The following is a 22610-nucleotide window of genomic DNA, read 5'->3' as shown; positions in this document are numbered from 1 at the left end:
CACTTGATAACTAACCAGAAATTCAGATTAGTTGTAGCTTCGGTGACAATCGCCTTTTTTACATTTTCCCCGTAAACTAGATAATTATGAAACGTAACAACTACTCTAAAATATCTGCAGCAACGGACTTGCCGCGGAGGTTACATCGGTTCACGTGAGATCACCGAAGTTAAGTGCGTTGTCGGGCGTTGAAGGCAATTGGATGGGTGATCATCCAGTCCGCCATGCGCTCTTGCCATTTTTCGGGGTGCACTAAGCCTCATGATGCCAATCGAGGAGTTACTCGACCCAATAGTAGCGGCTCCGGTCAAAGAAAACCATCATAACGACTGGGAGAACAGTGTGCTGACCCCCGCCCCTCCTGTTCGCATCCTCCACGGATGATGACACGGCGGTCGGATGGTCCCGTCCCAGCAGGCCACTCGTGGCCTGAAGACGGAGTGCTTACAAAGCAAACTACTCTCCAGTGGATGGTCGTACTACTGAGACCTTGATTCCTGGCATCAATAACAGATGGCAGCACAAGAGGTTGCCTTACGCCTACTGCCGAATTTTGCGATCTGTCGTAAGCCTGCGTAAGCACGTGGGGCCTTCCGTCTTAAGTGCAAGCATATCCATTGCGTTTTCTGCCGCGCGACTTGAGTGGAATGTTTCATTATTTCTGAAATATTATAGAAATGTTTTTCGTTGTATATCCTCACAATCGGTACTGAATTCACTGTAAAATTACTTGCTCACTTTTCGGAACTTCCGTTCATAGTAAATCGATACTATTTGAAGCCGTGGTAGACACGAGTCTAGTGTGCTTCACCTACAGCACCTTCTGTGTCAGTCTCGGTTCCTATGTCGCTGATTTCACAACTAACAGTTCGTTATCTACTGAGTATACTGTCTGTTGCACGACACTATCCCTCCCACGCTGCTAAATGTAGGTCGTCGGCAAAATATGACTGCAGTGGAACAAGGGCGTCTGCAGAAATTTCCCCAGGAGGTGGTGGTGGCATTGTTAGTGGTGTGTGTGTGTGTGTGTGTGTGTGTGTGTGTGTGTGTGTGTGTGTGTGTGTGCGTGTGTGTGTGGAGGCCATTACTATGAAATTCACGCAGTCCAGACCGCCAAGGAAAATAAACCTTGAGATTTGGAAAGGGTGTTGATCTTATACCGCTTATGCTGCATATTTCGAAATTCCACCTCTAAGGGGGATACACAGGAAATGAAAGGATTTTTGAAACATGTAGCTATTAAGGTAATTTTGAAGCTTGGCAGACGAAAACTTGTATCTGGTTTCTAGGTCAGAAATAAAGAAATATGTGTTCCAGTATTATTGGGAATTTAACCTCTATGAGGTGAAATAGTGGATGAACATTTTATTTTGAGATAAAAAATTATGGAAGAACTATGGAAGTATTTTTAAGGCTACATCTACGAAAATTGGTATTTGACTTCAAGGTTACAAATAAGAAAATACGTATTTTCGTGTTTTTGGAAGTTCAACCTCTAAGGGGATGAAATAGAGTGAGCTGGTGCGTTTCTGGCGCCAGTTTCCGTCGATCGTTGTTTCGATCTTTGAGTCGCGGTCCAGAGGACACTGCTCCCTAAGCGACTGTAGTAGTTCCCTGTGCGGCCCAACATCGGGCTTACCGCGCTTACACTGGACACAGTTGCCAACAAATCGCCTGCCATCACCATATAGGTTGGGCCAAAACATGTGTTCCCGAACTCGGTTCAAGGACTTGTAGAACCCCAAATGATCCCCTACCGCCGAATAGTGGAAATATCTGAGTGCCATGCTAACTCGTTCCTGTGGAATACAGACCTTCCCTTCACCACGGTTGTCTTCCCCTTTACACAAGACCCCCCCCCCCCCACCCCCCGAAGACCTCGCCATCCGCCAACTGCTGCCGAATCGGTCCCCACCCGGGGTCCTCAACCTGTTTGCCGGCTAAGTCGCAGAAGAAGCCGGGTGTCTCGGAGAGAAGGAAATTCTCCCCAAGATCCGGCTCCACGTGGCCCTTGCCTTCCCTAGACTCTACCGCGAACATACGGCTGAGAGCGTCGCCAATTCATTGTCTCTTCCACTAATATGCCGAACCTGGAGATAAGTCTTGTCATCTTAACTTCGGTATGATTTTTAGCGATCTTATTAATCAAAGTTTAAGGGCTGGCACTGGCCAAGTAACTCACGGAGGCTCATTGGTTTCAGTCCAGTTGTATTGCTCATCTGTTCTCCAGATAAGGTTGTGTAGTTTATGTCTCAGAGAAGTGTCTGCCCTTGATGTGTGTTTTGTTAGAGATAATTGGCAGCGGTCGACGCTAACATACTGCGAGCAGAGCACCACGGCGGCAGAGAGATATTTAAGGCCATGTCCTCTCCTTTACATCCTGGGTTATGTTGTCACTTTTGCGTGATTCCATCTTTCCGGTGCTGAACTATAGCATCCAAAGTTCAATTGCATTGCCAAGTTGAGTATATTTCTATGTCATTCTCTGCCTCGTGGATCTCTTGTATTGATTAGAATCCTTAGTCTGCTCGCGTCTATCGCCAATTCACGCGAAATATTGAAGCAACCTTATTTTAAGGGTATTGTCATATAGTCATGTTCTAGTTGTAATCATTCTAAGAATATTGTTGATTAATCAACTGAGTAAGTAAATTTGAAGGTCCGTTTGGTCAAAATTAAAGGACCCCCTTAATTGTTTTACTCATTTTTATACAGTTTTGTTTAGGAAAGTTGGCTAGCCGAACGTTAAATATCTGTATTCTTACGCTTAATCTGTTTCTCCCCTGATTGCAAGTAGTGAGAGTTCTGCTATGAATTTTATGGACATATGTGCTATTTTAGTAAAGCTTTACCTAAGTATATTTACATAGTCATATTCAAATTTCAAGTTTTACGGGTCTCGTTCCACTTATTTATTATTTGTCCAACTGATCTGGCCTTGTAAGGCAGTCTCCTCTATTATTGTGATTGTGATTTTATAATGCTTTTGATTGTAATAAAATATGTAGCAACTACAACGGATTACTATTGTGATTTTGGTGTGTCACTACCATACCCCATTTCATAGAGGATGAAATGTTTCATGAAATATATGAAAACCTGTTTTTGATACATTCAACCATTAAGAGGGGTGGAATATAGGATGTAATGTTTTATGAAAGTATTTCAGTGCGAAAGAATTTTTAAAGCGAAATCTATGAAAATTGTGTTATTGAAAAATACGTGTTTCACTGTTTTTGGAACTACAACCTCCAAGAAGGTGCAATAGGAGCACAGGTTTCACTGACCCATAGCCTTCCAGCCCAACCTGCAAAGTATATGGACTTGAAATTTGATGAAGGTGTAAATCTTACGCTGAAAGCATCATTTAAGAAGAGATTGTTCGAAATTTCACTCCTAAGGGGGTGAAATATGGGTTGAAAGTTTTTTTTAATATATGTCCCTATGTCCCTATTGAAGCTATAACTACAAAACTACGAAAATTGATATTTGGTGTCTCAGTCAGAAACAAAAAAGAAACAAGTTTTTAGCATTTTCCGAAATTCTTCCATTGGGGGATAAAATAATTAGTGAAGGTTTTTTGAAAATAAATAATTATTAAAGAACTACTGAAGCATTTCTATAGCTACATCTATGAAAATAGGTATTTGACATCTCGGTTGGATGTAAAATAAATGTGTTTCGTTGCTTTTGGAAATTTAACTCACTAACAGAGTGAAATAGGGGATGAAATGTTTTATGAAATATTTCACTATGAAAGAATTTTTAGAATTAAATGGATGAAGATTTGAATTTGGCTCCTCGGCTCTAAATAGAAGAATATGTGTTTAATTGTTTTTGAAAACCCAACCCCTAAAGGGTGTGAGATGTTTCAGAAAATGGTTCATTATGAAAGGATTGCTAAATATATCTGACAATTCGTATTCGGCTAATGTGTTACAATTTTTAAAAACTACGTGTTTTTCTGGTTTTGGAACTTCGAGCATAAGGGGATGAAAATTTTAATGAAATATTTATTGCGTTATATTAAAATATTTTAAATCTGCATCTATGAAAACCGGTATTTCACTTCTCAATTAGATATAAAGAAATATGCGTTAGGGAATGAAAGACTCTACGGAGATATCACCACAAGAATACAAACGGCTTGATTAACAAAAACCTTGGACTCCAGCTGTCAGCATTGCTTTTTGATCATTCAGTAAAAGACCATGCTTCAACGGTGCTAAGTTTAGAAAGTTTAGAAAGTGTTGCAGTTTATAAAAGACATAAAAAAACGATTAAAGAAAAAAATTCTTTGCAGACCATGAACGGTCTACGCAAGTAGAGAAGCGGATGATAAGCTAGCTCTTTATGCAAATGAGTTGGTCAGTGTACGTTCCGAGACATGTCATGCAGCAGGAACGGAATCCTATAGTTGCTACGATTGGCTAAAGGAAAAGTTTTGCAGAATCACTCGAAATCACTTCTGCAAGTGGCTAAGAATCTCGTAATGAATAAAAATTCTGTACTGAGAATTCCAAGGTGGGAGATGCAAGATTCCTCCCTCCCCCTTCCCCCTCCTCACAATGCTATCCTTCTTTACCTACAGCAAAAAATAAATAAATTAATTAATAAACAAAACTAGAGAAACTTCTACTGTGAAACTATTTGCATACAAGAGAACGGCCCTTGAAATTTAACTCTTCAAAGTTTTAAGCCCTGCTCATTCCGGATATTGATTAGAAAGTGTTAATCCACAGGTGAAACCTGAGTATATAATCCCTGTGACATTTGATCAACGGTGTTCCATAAGGACAGGTTCTCATTCAAAACGTTCGAAAATTCAATTTCTTTGTAGTTGCATTTTTTAAAGGTGTACTTGTCTAGACTCTTGGAACGGAAAGGTTTTTTTTTTAATCCGTGCTTTACACAAGTTTCTACAGTCCATTGTTTGAAGCAGTGTCACGGCTGCCATGAGCCGCGCGGGGTACCCGCCATGTCTCCAACGCCTTGTCACGGTTCGCGCGGCTCCCCCCGTTGGAGGTTCGAGTCCTCCCTCGGGCATGGTTGTGTGTGTGTGTTGTCCTTAGCATAAGTTACTGTAAGTAGTGTGTAAACATAGGGACTGATGGTTCAAATGGTTCTGAGCACTTTGGGACTTAACATCTGAGGTCATCAGTTTCCTAGAACTTAGAACGACTTAAACCTAACTAAATTAAGGACATCACACACATCCATGCTCGAGGCAGGATTTGAACCTGCGACCGTAGCGGGCGCGTGGCTCCCGACTGAAGCTTCTACAACCGCTCGGCCACATCGGCCGGTCTGTCATGTATTCTAGAAGAGCTGCACGGTCGTCGGTGGCGCCTGTTCTTTCGAGAAGAGTTACTATCTTCATATCTATGGTTAAACGTTACCCAGCCATTGACCTTCGTCTGTGCGAATGCGCACAGGTTGCCGGAACTCACCTTAGTGTGAGCCAGTAATGAGTGGATGGACAAATACCTATTAAGTACATTACGTAATCGGATTGTGGACGTTTGAGGATGTGAGTCTCACGGGAAGCGTGCGAGGGATAAATTCCTGCAGTCCTGATGTTCATTTGTGCCCTCGATGGCTCAGATGGATTGGGCGTCTGACATGTAAGCAGGAGATCTTGGGTTCGAGTCCCAGTAGGGGCACACTTTTCAGCTGTCCCCATCGAAGTATATCAACAACACCTGTTGGCAGCTGAGGGTTTCAATTAATTATCAGTTGTGAAGGTGATTCGATGAACCCTTTGCCAGGAACTTTAATGTGTTTTGCAGGTTATCCATATAGATGTAGATGATAACTCGTCCCGTGTCGCACGTGCTCAAAATGATTCATACTGCAGAATGCATGCAAACATACTCACCGAAAATACGGACGAATATCAAGTGCAGGCTGCCGAGTGCTGCATATCCAGCTTAGACAGATCGGCTTTTCATCTACATCTACATGACTACATCTACATGACTACTCTGCAATTCACATTTAAGTGCTTGGCAGAGGGTTCATCGAACCACAATCATACTATCCCTCTACTATTCCACTCCCGAACAGCGAGCGGGAAAAACGAACACCTAAACCTTTCTGTTCGAGCTCTGATTTCTCTTATTTTATTTTGATGATCATTCCTACCTATGTAGGTTGGGCTCAACAAAATATTTTCGCATTCGGAACAGAAAGTTGGTGACTGAAATTTCGTAAAAAGGTCTCGCCGCGACGAAAAACGTCTATGCTGTAATGACTTCCATCCCAACTCGTGTATCATATCTGCCACACTCTCTCCCCTATAAAGCGATAATACAAAACGAGCTGCCCTTCTTTGCACCCTCTCGATGTCCTCCGTCAATCCCACCTGGTAAGGATCCCACACCGCGCAGCAATATTCTAACAGAGGACGAACGAGTGTAGTGTAAGCTGTCCCTTTAGTGGACTTGTTGCATCTTCTAAGTGTCCTGTCAATGAAACGCAACCTTTGGCTCGCCTTCCCGACAATATTATCTATGTGGTCCTTCCAACTGAAGTTGTTTGTAATTTTAACACCCAGGTACTTAGTTGAATTGACTGCCTTGAGAATTGTACTATTTATCGAGTAATCGAATTCCAACGGATTTCTTTTGGAACTCATGTGGATCATCTCACACTTTTCGTTATTTAGCGTCAACTGCCACCTGACACACCATACAGCAATCTTTTCTAAATCGCTTTGCAGCTGATACTGGTCTTCGGATGACCTTACTAGACGGTAAATTACAGCATCATCTGCGAACAACCTAAGAGAACTGCTCAGATTGTCACCCAGGTCATTTATATAGATCAGGAACAGTAGAGGTCCCAGGACGCTTCCCTGGGGAACACCTGATATCACTTCAGTTTTACTCGATGATTTGCCGTCTATTACTGCGAACTGCGACCTTCCTGCCAAGAAGAACAGGAAGTTGCTGTCTAGTAACAATCAGAGGTAGAGGAAGGGTTGATAAATACTCCTTTAATTGCAGACTAAACGTAAATAACGAAAATACATTTTTGGTAAAAATTTGTCAAAAATAATCGTTTGCCCTCCGTATTGGATTAGCTGTTTTGAATATTGAAAATCTGACTTCAGATTCGTTTTCAGCGACATTAAGAATATATATGTAACACTCAGTTCATGCAAATCGAAGTAATAATATAACTAAATGTTTTCCCTAAACTTTGAACACTTTTTTTTCGAGTAACGATTTTCTCAGAACGGCATGCAGTATAAATTAAAAGTGGTTCGATCTCTTAACTTCTACCTCTGACCCCTAAAAGTAAACACTTTTCTTAGGAACTTATAGCTATAATATGACATTTGTTAATATTAACTAATTTTTGTGTAGGCATAAGGAGTGAAACAAACCCCCCAAAATCGAACTCAAAGTTCGAATTAGCACTGTATCGTTAAATTTAAGGTTGTTTCATTGCGGTTAGGTATGCGCTCCCATAAATTTTATGTATTATCGACTGATGTTATCCATTTTCAATTTCAAAGAAATAATGTAGTATCAACTGATGTTACCCATTTTTGAATTCAGGTAACATCTCAGGTGCCACACTGCACGCACTCTACGTACTCCAGTCTCGCAGGCCCTTGATCAAATCATAATTACGGGCGCCATTTTTTATTGAAAATCTAAAATTAAGCTCATAGTATTATCACTCGTAATTCCCAAACAGATCCTTCGAATGTATTGTCATTGTCTCAAAAAAAATTTCAAATGTACCCTTTTTTTGCTCATTTGTATGAGAACCTGGCCGTAACGCCGGAATATAGTCACGAGATTTTTTTTCAGAGATGCTGTACGTTCGCGAGAAGACTTTCGTTCTGCGCGTGTCGAAGGACATTCCTCAGATATTACTGTGTGTGTGCTACTCAGTCGTGCCATTTAAGTGTACATCTTTGCATAGTTTTCCTTTCACGATGTAAACAGTGTTCCGCTCAGTTGCTAACTGGCCAGTGAGTGGTTCCGAAGGTATCGGGTGTGCGGTGCGTTCGGTCTGCTAGGACAACAGCAGACTAGCGTGGTGCGATGGCAGAAGCAGACACTGAGGGAGCTAGCTGCTGGGACGCCAGCGAACAATTTATGCCAAGTAAGACGAAGAGGACTATTCTAAAATTACGAGCCGTCTCAAAAGTGTTTACCATTGGTAAATCTTGCAGTTGAGTCTGACAAAACTGGCAGTTTTGCCTACAGATACATTACAGAGAGAGATACAGGAAATCCCCCCACCCCCCTCAATGAATTTTTGTTTGTGATGACAGGCCGATTGGTAGTGTAGCCCGAGATCTAAGTTAGGTTGGAAGGTGGTAATTTGATTGAGAGTTGTTTACGCCAACGATTATGAATGCCGACTAAACGTTGTGCGAGCAGATTGCCCTGTAGCGTAGCCTAGTGTTTCCGCCCGCGCCACATTTAACACACATTCTCTAACTGTGTACAAAAGTCTCACAACAGCAACGATAACTACGTTTCTTGTGGGGGGAGGGTAGAGTCCACTATGTAACTTTCACTGCAAATTTTAGTAACCGCCGAAACTAACCGAAATAGAAGCGTAATTTTAACTATATTTCCTTTTGTGGGAAAATAATGGTTCTCCTCTTTCGGCAGCAACTGTAATATGTAGGCGACTTATTAGTTTTTTTTAAAACTATGAATCATGATTTCAATAGACGCAGTGCTTTTTTTACGTTACTTGATTTGTGGTCTATAGTAAACAATGCAACGAACTGGTAAATTCTTTAAAGTTTGACGTGTGTTACATAGACGACGTCTGCAATGTTCGTAAAGCCAAGTTTGCATATATTCTGTGTCTGTTTTTTTGGCCATGTACTGTATAATTAAGGGGAGGAGGATTATGTTCAAGGAGCAGTGTATTAGCAGTCTATGGAGAAATTGAGAATTTGGATCTAACGAACGGCATGCTCGGGCAGTTCGTGCTATTCTGTTGACCACTGTGTAATTGGGACACAGTGATTATGGCCTCTCCCTAGTAACCAGGGGACTCGGGTGCTAATCCTGGTCTGGCACAAATTTTCAAGTGCCCATTGACTAAAGTCTGTGCCCATTGTCAGCTAATGTCATTGTTTCGGTGTTAAATTGTATTTTGTTTACGATACGTAGTTTAGCTTTTTCATGGATAACAGCTTTGAAAAGCGTATAGGTTATATTGATATTCTCTCGTCGTTAGTCCAAGGCAACTATAGCGATTTATAAACACAGCTGTAGTTCGTATTAAGCCTACATACGTAATTGTGTCCTGTTTTTCTTTACCAAGAATTACTTCGTAAGTAATTCCCCTGTAGTGGTATTTTGTTTTAGTATTTTGTTTAAATATTTATAGACTGCAGGCTTGGATGAAATATGAAACACATGTCCGAAGTTCTTGTTGATTCTGCAGATACTGTTTCATCCGTACTAGGGGCCAAAACATTTCATCTAATACAGAAGGACACAATTTGTCTCGAGATTTAGCAATTTTTCGTAATAGTTGCCTTGCTTCGATATATTTTTCTCTAATTCTTGTTTGGATTTAATCTTAAAACACACTAACTCTTCCACCAGTTATTCGATATGTGGTTTCATACCTTTCGTAGCCTAGAGTTCCTAAACGGTCGATAATATTAATAATTTCCTTTCTCAATTTTATTTTCTGTAAAATCTCCTGTTTATGGTTATTGCTAACGTGTTTCACGTTCTCACTTTTATTAGTTTTATTTTTCTAGTTTTGTGACTGGTAGCCAAATGTTCTTTGAATCTGGTTTTTAATTCTGAAATAGTAACAGATGAAGGTCAAGAGAAGATTGCGATATATTTGAGGAGAGTGGCTTGGAGATTTTCTATAATAGACGTACACAGGTCATGGGGATCCTTACCTATATAAATTTACTTCGAGTGTGATGTAGCCCATTCTCTTGTCATGATCTCGGCCGTATCGTAGCACATTGTCTCGGTTAGGTTGGAGATTTCTGTTGAGAGTTGCCGAAGTCAACGAAAGTGATTACAAAGTAAAGACTGTGCTAACAGAACGATCTGTAGCGTAGTCCAACACGTTCTTTCTGTCCTTTTAAAGCCTCTTTTAATTAAAAATAACTAAAGCTGCAAGATACAATCACAAAAACTGTGTTACGTAATAGAGTAATCCCAGACTATTGTTGTGTAAGTTGTGTGCGTACAGTATTTTTTTTTGTCAGTGAATATACATTTTTTTACTCATTTGCTGGGTTTCAGTTTTCCCCTTTAACGGCAAAAAACCTTTTCCTGTGAAGGGCCCATTAGCTTGTCGGTTATATTTGTGACTTTCTCGACGGTCAGTAATTTCGTGATAGTCCATCCACCGGCGTCATTGTTAACATCGAATATAGATTTAAGTATTAGGAAGGCTAATATGAAGCTAATGCATGAGTAGGTCTAACAATTAATAAAAATAGAAATGTGGGTAAGATACTACAAACAGCATAGTGAACGCATTGTTGTGGCCAAGATAGCCACGAATCCCACGCCTACCAAAGTCGTAAAAGTAGTCCGCAGATGATTATGAAACTGATGGAATGTGTGATGAGATAAAAGAAATCATTCAGATAGTGATGGGAGATGAAAATTTAATATTAATGGGTGACTGGAATTCGACAGTAGGAAATGGAAGAAAAGGAAACGTAGTAGGTGAATATGGAATGGGGGTAAAAAATGAAAGAGGAAGCCGCCTGGTAGGTTTTTTCCCAGAGCATAACTTAATCATAGCTAACACTTGGTTCAAAAATCATAAAAGACCTGGAGATACTGCAATATTTCATATAGATTATATAATGGTAAGACAGAGATTTAGGAACCAGATTTTAAATTGTATGACATTTCCAGGGGCAAATGTGGTCTCTGATCACAGTATATTGATTATGAACTGTAGATAAAAACTGAAGAAACTGTAAAAAGGTGGGAATTTAAGGAGATGGGACCCGAAAGAACTGACAGAATCAGAAGTTGTACAGTGTTTCAGGAAGAGCATTAGGGAACGATCTACAGGAATGGGGGAAAGTAATACAGTGTGATGGGGGATCTGAGTGGTGTACTGTCAAGGGGGAGGGGGTTCCTCAGGGATCAGTGTTGGGGCCGCTCCTGTTCCTTATTTATATAAATGATATGCCCTCAAGTATTACGGGTAACTCAAAAATATTTCTGTTTGCTGATGACACTAGCTTGGTAGTAAAGGATGTTGTGTGCAACATTGACTCCGTTTCAAGTAGTGCAGTACATGACCTCAGTCAATGGCTTATAGAAAATAAACTAACGTTAAATCACAGTAAGATTCAGTTTTTACAGTTTCTAACACACAATTCAACAAAACCTGACGTTTTAATCTCACAGCATGGGCATATGATTAGTGATACTAAACGGTTCAAATTCCTAGGTGTTCAAATAAATAGTAAGGTGTTGTGGAAAGCCCACGTTCAGGATCTTGCTCAAAGACTTAATACTGCCATTTTCACTATTCGAACGGTACCGAAATTGAGTGATACTTCGACAAGTAAATTAGTCTACTTTGCCTATTTCCATTCACTTATGTCATATGGTATTATGTTTTTGGGTAACTCTTCCCATTCTAGAAGGATATTTTTGGCTCAGAAACTGGAGGTTCGGGCAAAAAGTGGTGTGAGTTCACGAACCACTTGTCGACCTCTGTTCAGGGAGTCTGGGTATTTTGACCTTGGCCTCTCAATATGTATATTCCTTATTGTCGTTTCTTGTTACCAATATTAGTTTATTTCCAACAATAAGCAGCTTTCACTCGGTTAATACTCGGCAGAAGTCAAACTCCCATTTGGTTCGGACTTCCTTAATTCTTGTGCAAAAATGTGTGCAGTATACTGCTGCATCCATTTTCAATAAGCTGCCACTCGAATTAAAAAATCTTTGCAGTAATCCACGCGCTTTCAAATCGAAACTGGAGTGTTTCCTCATGGGTCACTCCTTTTATCCTGTCAAGGAGTTAATTGAAAAATTAAGCTGATTCTCATTGTACTGCTGATAGCGTTTGCTTAAACTTATGGACTGATTTTCTCTCAGGTTCATGAACATGTATTTTTATCTGTTATTACTTTTATGTTGTAAGTTCATGTGTCGCCCTAACCGCCGTCTGCTTCACGTCTGCTGTTCAGCGAGCTACCTTAATTTAAGTATTAACTGTATTTTTCTTACTTGTCACTTCTTCTTCCGTGTGTTTTTGCTTTTAGGAAGCTTTAATTGTCGAGTGCTAGTAATACAGTTACATAGATTTCGTGTTTGTTTTGAATACAGTCAGAGAGAGTCCTTGTAGTCAGCCATAGTGCCAGTAATGCTAGTGTTTGTTTTGAATACAGTCCAGAGACAGGTAGTACTATTTTCATTGTTTTCTACAAGAAGTCGTTAGCAATCACAGTTTAGTCAGTAATCAGCCACCTTTAGTGAATTAGCAGTCTACTTAAAAGTTGAAACTTCCTGGCAGATTAAAACTGTGTGCCCGACCGAGACTCGAACTCGGGACCTTTGCCTTTCGCGGGCAAGTGCTCTACCAACTGAGCTACCGAAGCACGACTCACGTCCGGTACTCACAGCTTTACTTCTGCCAGTATCCGTCTCCTACCTTCCAAACTTTACAGAAGCTCTTCTGCGAAACGTGCAGAACTAGCACTCCTGAAAGAAAGGATACTGCGGAGACATGGCTTAGCCACAGCCTGGGGGATGTTTCCAGAATGAGATTTTCACTCTGCAGCGGAGTGTGCGCTGATATGAAACTTCCTGGCAGATTAAAACTGTGTGCCCGACCGAGACTCGAACTCGGGACCTTTGCCTTTCGCGGGCAAGTGCTCTACCAACTGAGCTACCAAAGCACGAGTCACGTCCGGTACTCACAGCTTTACTTCTGCCAGTATCCGTCTCCTACCTTCCAAACTTTACAGAAGCTCTTCTGCGAAACGTGCAGAACTAGCACTCCTGAAAGAAAGGATACTGCGGAGACATGGCTTAGCCACAGCCTGGGGGATGTTTTCAGAATGAGATTTTCACTCTGCAGCGGAGTGTGCGCTGATATGAAACTTCCTGGCAGATTAAAACTGTGTCCCCGACCGAGACTCGAACTCGGGACCTTTGCCTTTCGCGGGCAAGTGCTCTACCAACTGAGCTACCGAAGCACGACTCACGTCCGGTACTCACAGCTTTACTTCTGCCAGTATCCGTCTCCTACCTTCCAAACTTTACAGAAGCTCTTCTGCGAAACGTGCAGAACTAGCACTCCTGAAAGAAAGGATACTGCGGAGACATGGCTTAGCCACAGCCTGGGGGATGTTTCCAGAATGAGATTTTCACTCTGCAGCGGAGTGTGCGCTGATATGAAACTTCCTGGCAGATTAAAACTGTGTGCCCGACCACTTGCCCGCGAAAGGCAAAGGTCCCGAGTTCGAGTCTCGGTCGGGCACACAGTTTTAATCTGCCAGGAAGTTTCATATCAGCGCACACTCCGCTGCAGAGTGAAAATCTCATTCTGGATACTTAAAAGTTGATTAAGTCTCTTCGGTAAATTGATTCCTTAGGATGGATAGGATGTGTGACTGCTGTGTACGGACGCTGGCCACTCTTCGCGAACAGCTGAGCGTGTTGATGGCCGCGGTCAGCCATCTTCAGGCTGCTGCCTCGGAGTGTAGCGGCAGTGGGGAGTCTGGTGCGTCGCATGGTGCACCTCAGGTGTTAGATGCTTCACCCACTGTCCCTGCTGTCGAGACATCTTCGCGGGTACCGGGCACAGTTGGGCCAATGTGGAGGCTGGCCGTGTGGCATCGCCCGCTCTGCCTGGGAATGGACATGTGGCTGCTCCTTCTGCAAGGTCCGAGCAGGCACACGGGGGGAGGAGTTTATTAGTTATTGGGAGCTCCAACGTTAGGCTGGTGATGGAGCCCCTTAGGGAAATAGCGGAAAGGTCGGGGAAGAAGGCCAGTGTTCACTCTGTCTGCTTGCCGGGGGGTCTCATTCGAGATGTGGAGGGGGCCCTACTGGCGGCGATAGAGAGCACTGGGTGCACCCGACTGCAAATTGTTGCTGATGTCGGCACCAATGACTCCTGCCGTCTGGGTTCAGAGGTCATCCTCATTTCGTACAGGCGGTTGGCGGATTGTATGAAGGCGGAAAGCCTCGCTCGCGGGGTGGAATCAGAGCTAACTATTTGTAGTATCGTTCCCAGAACCGATCGCGGTCCTCTGGTTTGGAGCCGAGTGGAAGGCTTAAACCAGAGGCTCAGAAGATTCTTCGGAGAGCTGGGGTGCAAATTTCTCGACCTCCGCAATAGGGTGCAGAAATGTAGGGTCCCCCTGAATAGGTCAGGCATGCACTACACGCCGGAAGCGGCTACGAGGGTAGCGGAGTACGTGTGGAGTGCACATGGGGTATTTTTTAGGTTAGAGAATTCCCTCCCTAGACCCGACAAGACGCCTCCTGAGACGCGGCAAGGCAGGAGTAGGCAAAATGCAACAGGGAATAACAATATTAATGTGCTAATAGTAAACTGACTACGAGACAAGAAAAAATGTATTCATACGTGAAAGCTCAAAGCTACGGGTAAAATGTCCCTAGGCTTATCGTCTCAAAGAAGAGATGGCACAGAGAAACAAGTGGGCATGTCTTACATAGCAAGCAGCCATTTAAACCGACATTTAGGACCTTCAAATAAGGATTTGGACTAAAATACTTTCATATTCGCACTAAGTGTAAATAAAACTGGTACAATCACCAATAAACAAAATTATTTTCATTGTTTTCGGGGTTCCTTTTGCCTTTCGGAATAAATATATTGCGAATCAGTAGTTAACATGCCTGGTTCCCCAAACAGGAGACGACTAGAAACTTCCGAAATGTGGTGGTGTAGAAGAATGCTAAAAAAGCTTTGATCGAATAGCTGAAGGGGAGATACGAAATCAGATTAGGGAGCAGAGAAATTAATGGCACAAATTGACAAAAAGAAGCGATCGTGGGTAAATGTCATATTTCGATTCCACCCATCCACTGTGACCCATGACGTTCTGCATGACGTAGATTAGTTGCATTTCGAAGGATACCAGTGGCCTTATTAAATGTTAACTGTGATTGCCTTCGTTTCTAGAACAATTTATAATGTTCGTTAACTATGATTTTTTTTCGGAATATATCGTGATGAACTCTGGGAGGAACCACTGAACACAGCTTAAATTGTCGTTGAAGAAACGAGTAGTGATTGTATTTTTATCTTTCTTATCCGACACGTTGGGGTATCCAAGGTATAATGGGGTACACAGTTGAAAACTTTGATTAAATGTACAAAATTGATAAATAAGAGAGCTACAAATTTTTATATGAACACATTATGATGTATTAATCAGAAAAATACAAGAACATTGCCATAAAATAAAACAACAATATTTTCTGACTCAAAAACAGAAATTTATATCATTTGCACGCGGTAGTATGGGGTGGTAAATACAAGTGATTACAAAAACGTATAAAATTATCGGAAATGCAGAAAATATTGGCTTGCTCGGAATTTTTTTTAGTTCAAAGTGAGTATTAATGTCAAACTACAGTTTTCATGTATCGTATCCTTTTCTTGAGGCTGTTTACAAAATTCACACACGGGGAGACACTCATCATCTTCGCTATCTATTCCTGCACAAGAATCGTGTGTCCATTTTTTGCACGTGGAACAAGCTACCCAACCTCCAACTGATTTTGAATATAACCCACCACAATATACACATTGACAGTCAGAACTTTCCTCGTAATCACTCTCGTTAGTATTGTATTCTCTCTCCTTTTTTCCATTTACCTTCAGATTCTTTCTCTCTTTTTTGAGTTCTTAACTTTATTCTCTTTCGCAAAAAGTTTTCTGTTTGCTCTTTCTTCTTTGTCAAAGTTCTTTTTTCTGTTTCTCCCATTAATGACTTTTAACTCTTTTTTTGTACGGCGAATCAGTTAAAACAACGTTCTTCCCCATTTTCAGTCTCGCTCTTTTCTTGCTTTCGTTAACTTTTGACAAGAAAATCAGAATCTCAGGTGAAATATGAAATGAGGAGGTTGTGTTGTCAGTTGTCATCCAAGAGCACCCAAGATTAGAACAATTAGCCCCAATAACTTTGTTATTCTTAGGCGGCAGTTCATTGTAACAAATAGCTGAAACCTCGTCCGCTTGATTATCCAGCCCGTTTGAGTCGTCTTTTTCAGCTGGTGTGCTAGGTGGAGGCAATTACAATTGTTCAGATATAATAACCCCTTTATCTGACGGCCTATCACGTCCGCTGTCAGTTGTGTGTGCCGGGAGGAAGTGTGCGTCGTGAATATGGATGGGTCCGTGGGCCATATTGCAGTAGCTTCGAAACCTTTAATAGCGGTTTTCATTTTTGCGCTTTAGACGAAAGCTGAACCAAAAAGCGTTGAAATTTGAAAGACAGTTACGACTTTCCCTGCGTGGCTTCGCAGCCATTTTCGAAGCTGATCACTATAACGAGGATTTATAAAACAAACATCAAGCGGCTGAAGTCTGTGAGAGCAATGTGGTGGTGAAGAAACGCCACTCTCCCTCACGTTGTCCATAACGTCATTGTTCGTGGTATGAGCTGAGTGGCCATCTGATATAAGGAGAACTGGGACGTGCTTTGATGCCTTAGAAAATACCACAAATTGTGGAAACCATACAAAGAATGACTCTGTGGCCATCCATGCGGTGCTGTGGACCTCAGCGCAACCTCCTGCTGCCAGTCCTAACTCAAATTCTTTCTGCTTCTTCTTTCGTGGAAAAATAATCGTAGGAGGAATGTCAGCTCCGCTTGCTGAAGTACTAATGAGGCTGGTTGCAGTTTCGCCCCTTTTTGCAGAGGTTAACGATCGCACTGGACGGTTCCCTTTGCAAGCTGCGATGTTCGATTGGTTTTTAGCATTAACCGAGACGCCTGTTCCATCACAATTAGTTATTTGAGAAGTCATTAGTTTGTGATTGTCAGTTACATTTGTTAGCAACGAAAAAAACCTATCGACAGCTACTTTGTTAAAATCAATGATTCTTGTACTAGATTTTGCTTCGGGCTTGCGAACAAATCCGAATTTGCTTCTTCATTGTTTCATGATGTAATAAAGATTTCTATTTGTTTTGCTCGAAATTTTCGAAAAGGTATCTGGGGAACGTGCAAAAATTGAAATGGCAAAACTGTGCACCTGCCGAAATACGAGTGCGTATACTCATTTGAAAAAATGTTCCTAAACTGCTTCTGATACGCTAGAGGTTACCGCACAGTAAACAGCAATTGTAGTTGACCGTTTGCCTGCACCGTATAGAGTACGGCCAATAAAATATTTTTGTAGGGAGGACACATCATCTCATCCTGAATGAAGAGTTCATCTATACGTGTAAATGTAACCACTTGTGCCAGAGGGAGTGTGTTGGTAGCCTTACTGTTCATGTTGTATATTAACATTACAGATAATATAAGTAAGCTCACATATTTCGAAAATGATGCAGATATCGACATAGAGGTAACAAAGTCCGTGTGAAGCGATATGCACATACAGGGGATAATAAAAATGTGACCACCTATACTTGCATCTACATGGATACTCTGCAAATCACATTTAAGTGCCTGGCAGATTGTTCATCGAACCACCTTCACAGGTCTCTATTATTCCAATCTCGCATAGCACCCGGAAAGAATGATCACCTGTGTCTTTCCATACGAGCTCTGACTTCCCTTATTTTATCGTTGTGGTCGTTTCTCCCTACGTAGTTCGGTGTCAACAAAATATTTTCGCATTCGGAGGAAAAAGTTGGTGATTGGAATTTCGTGAGAAGATTCCGTCGCAAAGAAAAACGCTTTTCTTTTAATGATGTCCAGCCAAAATCCTGTATCATTTGTGTGACACACTCTCTCATATTTCGCGATAATAGGAGGACGTGCTGCCTTTCATTGGACTTTTTAGATCTACTCCGTCAGTCCTATCTTGTAAGGATCCCACATTTCCCAGCAGTATTCTAAAAGAGGACGGACAAGCGTAGTGTAGGCAGTGTCCTTTCTAGGTCTGTTACGTTTTCTAAGTGTTGTGCCAATAAAACGCAGTCTTTGGTTAGCCTTAACCGCAACATTTTCTATGTGTTCTTTCCAATTTAAGTTGTTCGTTATTGTATAATAATAATGGCGTGTGACGAGGGCCTCCCATCGGGTAGACCGTTCGCCTGGTGCAAGTCTTTCGATTTGACGCCACTTCGGCGACTTGCGCGTCGATGGGGATGAAATGATGATTAGTACAACACAACACCCAGTCCCTGGGCGGAGAAAATCTCCGACCCAGCCGGGAATCGAAGGAATCTTAGGATTGACAGTCTGTCGTGCTGACCACTCAGCTACCGGGGGCGGACGTTAGTTATTGTAATACCTTGTTATTTAGTTGACTTTACGGCTTTTAGATTAGACTGCAACTTCTCTCATAGTGATTAGTCCATTCTGCTTCACCAGCAATATTGCGGGATCAGTAACGACCTGATTTGTTGATATTGCGGGCGTACCTTAACTGGCTTCTGTCTTCATTGATTAGCGGCTACCTTTGAAATGGTTGTACCACTCCTTTAGCCCTGCAGTACCCATTACTTTGTCCACAAACACACGATGGTTTCAACTTGAGAATCGCCAAGCTTGGAGCCAAATGTGATGTAAAGACGTCATTTTGCTCAGAATACTAAATCCAACGTGTACGACTTGCAAGTGTTCCGAAGTAGTGGAGAAAATCAGGTATGTGTGCTAAATATGCCTGAAAACATGAGCCCATGCGCGCCCTGATACCATTGTTGATTTCAACAATTAAAAAAGGTCGGATATTTTTTGAACAGCTCATGTATATAAGCCATCGCCAGTGATGTCGAAAGAGCAAGATACCCCTAACTACGCCAGTTGATTAGGTAGTTCGAATGGAGCGGTCTATTGTCTGACGTATCTCCATAACAGCTCCGAACCGAATACCCCAAAGTTCGACAAATGGTTCAAATGGCTCTGAGCACTATGGGTCTTAACATCTATGGTCATCAGTCTCCTAGAACTTAGAACTACGTAAACCTAACTAACCTAAGGACATCACACAACACCCAGCCATCACGAGGCAGACAAAACCCCTGACCCCGCCGTGAATCGAACCCGGGAACCCAGACGCGGAAAGCGAGAACGCTACCTTCACGTCAGGAATCAAGCTGAGCTCAGAAGGGCGCAAGTCCGGGTCTGTCTCAGGCCGATACTGATCTTCGGCCTGACGTGGCTGCTTGTCCTGTTCCAGGTGTTGCCCCTCAGTCTGCAAGATCCGAGCAGTCGCAGAGGGTGGTCTTACTGGTAGTTGGGAGCTCCAACGTCAGGAGCGTAATGGGGCAGAGAGGGGAAGAGAGGGGAAGAAAACCAATGTGCAATCCGTGTGCATACCGGGGTGAGTCATTCCAGATGTGAAAAAGGGTCCTTCCGGATGCCATGAAGGGTACAGGTTGCACCCATTTGCAGGTGGTCGCTCATGTCGGCACCAATGATGTGTGTCGCTATGGATCGGAGGAAACCCTCCCTGGCTATCTGATTTGGTGAAGACTGCCAGTCTCGCTAGCCGGATGAAAGCAGAGCTCACCGCTCACCATCTGTAGCATCGTCGACAGGACTGACTGCGGGCCTTTGGTAAAGAGCTGAGTAAAGGGTCTGAATCAGAGGCTGAGATTGTTCTGCGACCGTGTGGGCTGCAGATTCCTCGACTTGAGCCATAGGGTGGTGGGGTTTCGGGTTCCGCTGGATAGGTCAGGAGTCCACTACACGCAACAAGCGGCTACACGGGTAGCAGGGGTTGTGTGGCGTGAGCTGGGCGGTTTTTTAGGTTAGATGGCATTGGGCAAGTACAGAAAGGGCGGCAGCTTCAACGAGTTCGGGGCAAAGCAGGACATGCGGGGACCAAGCAGCAATCGGTATTGTAATGGTAAACTGTCGAAGCTGCGTTGGTAAAGTACCGGAACTTCAAGCGCTGATAGAAAGTACCGAAGCTGAAATCGTTATAGGTACAGAAAGCTGGCTGAAACCAGAGAGAAATTCTGCCGAAATTTTTACAAAGGTACAGACAGATAGAAATGATAGATTGCATGCAACCGGTGGTGGAGAGTTAGTCGCTGTTAGTAGAAGTTTATCCTGTAGTTAAGTAGAAGTGGATAGTTCCTGTGAATTATTATGGGTGGAGGTTACACGCAACAGCCGAGCTAGGTTAATAATTGGCTCCTTTTACTGACCTCCCGACCCAGCTGCATTAGTGGCAGAACAACTGAGAGAAAATTTGGAATACATTTCAAATCAATTTTCTCAGCATGTTATAGTCTTAGGTAGAGATTTCAATTTACCAGATATAGACTGGGACACTCAGATGTTTAGGATGGGTCGTAGGGACAGAGCGTCGAGTGACATTATACTGAGTGCGCTATCCGAAAATTACCTCAGGCAATTAAACAGAGAACCGACTCGTGGAGATAACATCTTGGACCTACTGATAACAAACAGACCCGAACTTTTCGACTCTGTATGTGCAGAACAGGGATTAGTGATCATAAGGCTGTTGCAACATCCCTGAATATGGAAGTTAATACGAATATAAAAAGAGGGAGGAAGGCTTACGTGTTTAGCAAGGGTAATAGAAGGCAGATTTCAGTCTACCTAACAGATCAAAACGAAAATTTCTGTTCTGACACTGACAATGTTCAGTATTTATGGAAAAAGTTCAAGGCAATCGTAAAATGCGTTTTATACAGGTACGTGTAGAGTAAAACTGTGAGGGACGGGATAAACCCACCGTGGTTCAACAACAAAGTTAGGAAACTACTGCGAAAGCAAAGACAGCTTCACTCCAAGTATAAACGCAGCCAAAACCTCTCAGACAAACAGAAGCTAAACGATGTCAAACTTAGCGTAAGGAGGGCCATGCGTGAAGCGTTCAGTGAATTCGAAAGTAAAATTCTATGTACCGACTTGACAGAATATCCTAGAAAGTTCTGGTCTCACGTTAAATCAGTAAGTGGTTGGAAACAGCATGTCCAGACACTCCGGGGTGATGATGGCATTGAAACAGAGGATGACAGGCGTAAAGCTGAAATACTAAACACATTTTTCCAAAGATGTTTCATAGAGGAAGACCGCACTGCAGTTCCTTCTCTAAATCCTAGCACAAACGAGAAAATGGCTGACATCGAAATAAGTGTCCAAGGAGTAGAAAAGCAACTGGAATCACTCAACAGAGGAAAGTCCACTGAACCTGACGGGGTACCAATTCGATTCTACACAGTACGCGAAAGAACTTGCCCTCCCTTTTAACAGCCGTGTACCGCAAGTCTCTAGGGGAACGGAAGGCTCCAAATGATTGGAAAAGAGCACAGGTAGTCCGAGTCTTCAAGAAGGGTCGTAGAGCAGATGCGCAAAACTATAGACCTATATCTCTGACGTCGATCTGTTGTAGAATTTTAGAACATGTTTTTTGCTCGAGTATCATGTAGTTTTTGGAAACCCAGAATCTACTCTGTAGGAATCAACATGGATTCCGGAAACATCCATCGTGTGAGACCCAACTCACTTTATTTGTTCATGAGACCCAGAAAATATTAGATACAGGCTCCCAGGTAGATGCTATTTTTCTCGACTTCCGGAAGGCGTTCGATACAGTTCCGCACTGTCGCCTGATAAATAAAGTAAGAGCCCACGGAATATCAGATCAGCTCTCTGGTTGGATTGAAGCGTTTTAACAAACAGAACACAGCATGTTGTTATCACTGGAGAGACGTCTACAGACGTTAAAATAATCTCTGGCGTGCCACAGGGGAGTGTTATGGGACCATTACTTTTCACAATATATATAAATGAGGTAGTAGATAGTGTCGGAAGTTCCATGCGGTTTTTCGCGGATGATTCTGTAGCATACACAGAAGTTGCAGCATTAGAAAATTGTAGCGAAATGCCGGAAGATCTGCAGCGGATAGGCCATTGGTGCAGGGAGTGGAAACTGACCCTTAACATATACAAATGTAATGTATTGCGAATACATAGAAAGAAGGATCCTTTATTGTATGATTATATGATAGCGGATCAAACACTGGTAGCAGTTACTTCTGTAAAATATCTCGGAGTATGCGTGCGGAACGATTTGAAGTGGAATGATCATATAAAATTAACTGTTGGTAAGGCGCGTACCACGTTGAGATCCATTGGGAGAGTCCTTAGAAACTGTAGTTCATCAACAAAGGAGGTGGCTTCAAAAACACTCGTTCGACCTATACTTGAGTATTGCTATTCAGTGTGGGATCCGTACCAGATCGGGTTTGCGGAGGAGATAGAGAAGATTCAAAGAAGAGCGGCGCGTTTCGTCACAGGGTTATTTGGTAACCGTGATAGCGTTACGGAGATGTTTGACAAACTCAAGTGCCAGACTCTGCAAGAGAGCCGCTCTTCATCGCGGTGTAGCTTGCTCGCCAGATTTCGAGAGGGTGCGTTTCTGGATGAGGTATCGAATATATTGCTTCCCCCTACTTATACCTCCCGAGGAGTTCACGAA

General features: G+C 42.5%; 1 non-coding gene across 1 annotated transcript; it reads right to left on the bottom strand.

The window, feature by feature from the left end:
• Positions 1-13117: 13117 nt before the first annotated feature.
• Positions 13118-13192, bottom strand: Trnas-cga (transfer RNA serine (anticodon CGA)). The gene has a single exon. It is a non-coding gene; the product is annotated as a tRNA-Ser (tRNA).
• Between the last annotated feature and the right edge of the window lie 9418 nt (positions 13193-22610).

This window comes from Schistocerca gregaria, unplaced genomic scaffold (genome assembly GCF_023897955.1).
Source record: "Schistocerca gregaria isolate iqSchGreg1 unplaced genomic scaffold, iqSchGreg1.2 ptg000251l, whole genome shotgun sequence".
Classification (NCBI taxonomy): domain Eukaryota; kingdom Metazoa; phylum Arthropoda; class Insecta; order Orthoptera; family Acrididae; genus Schistocerca; species Schistocerca gregaria.
This window is presented reverse-complemented; position numbering and strand designations above follow the sequence as displayed.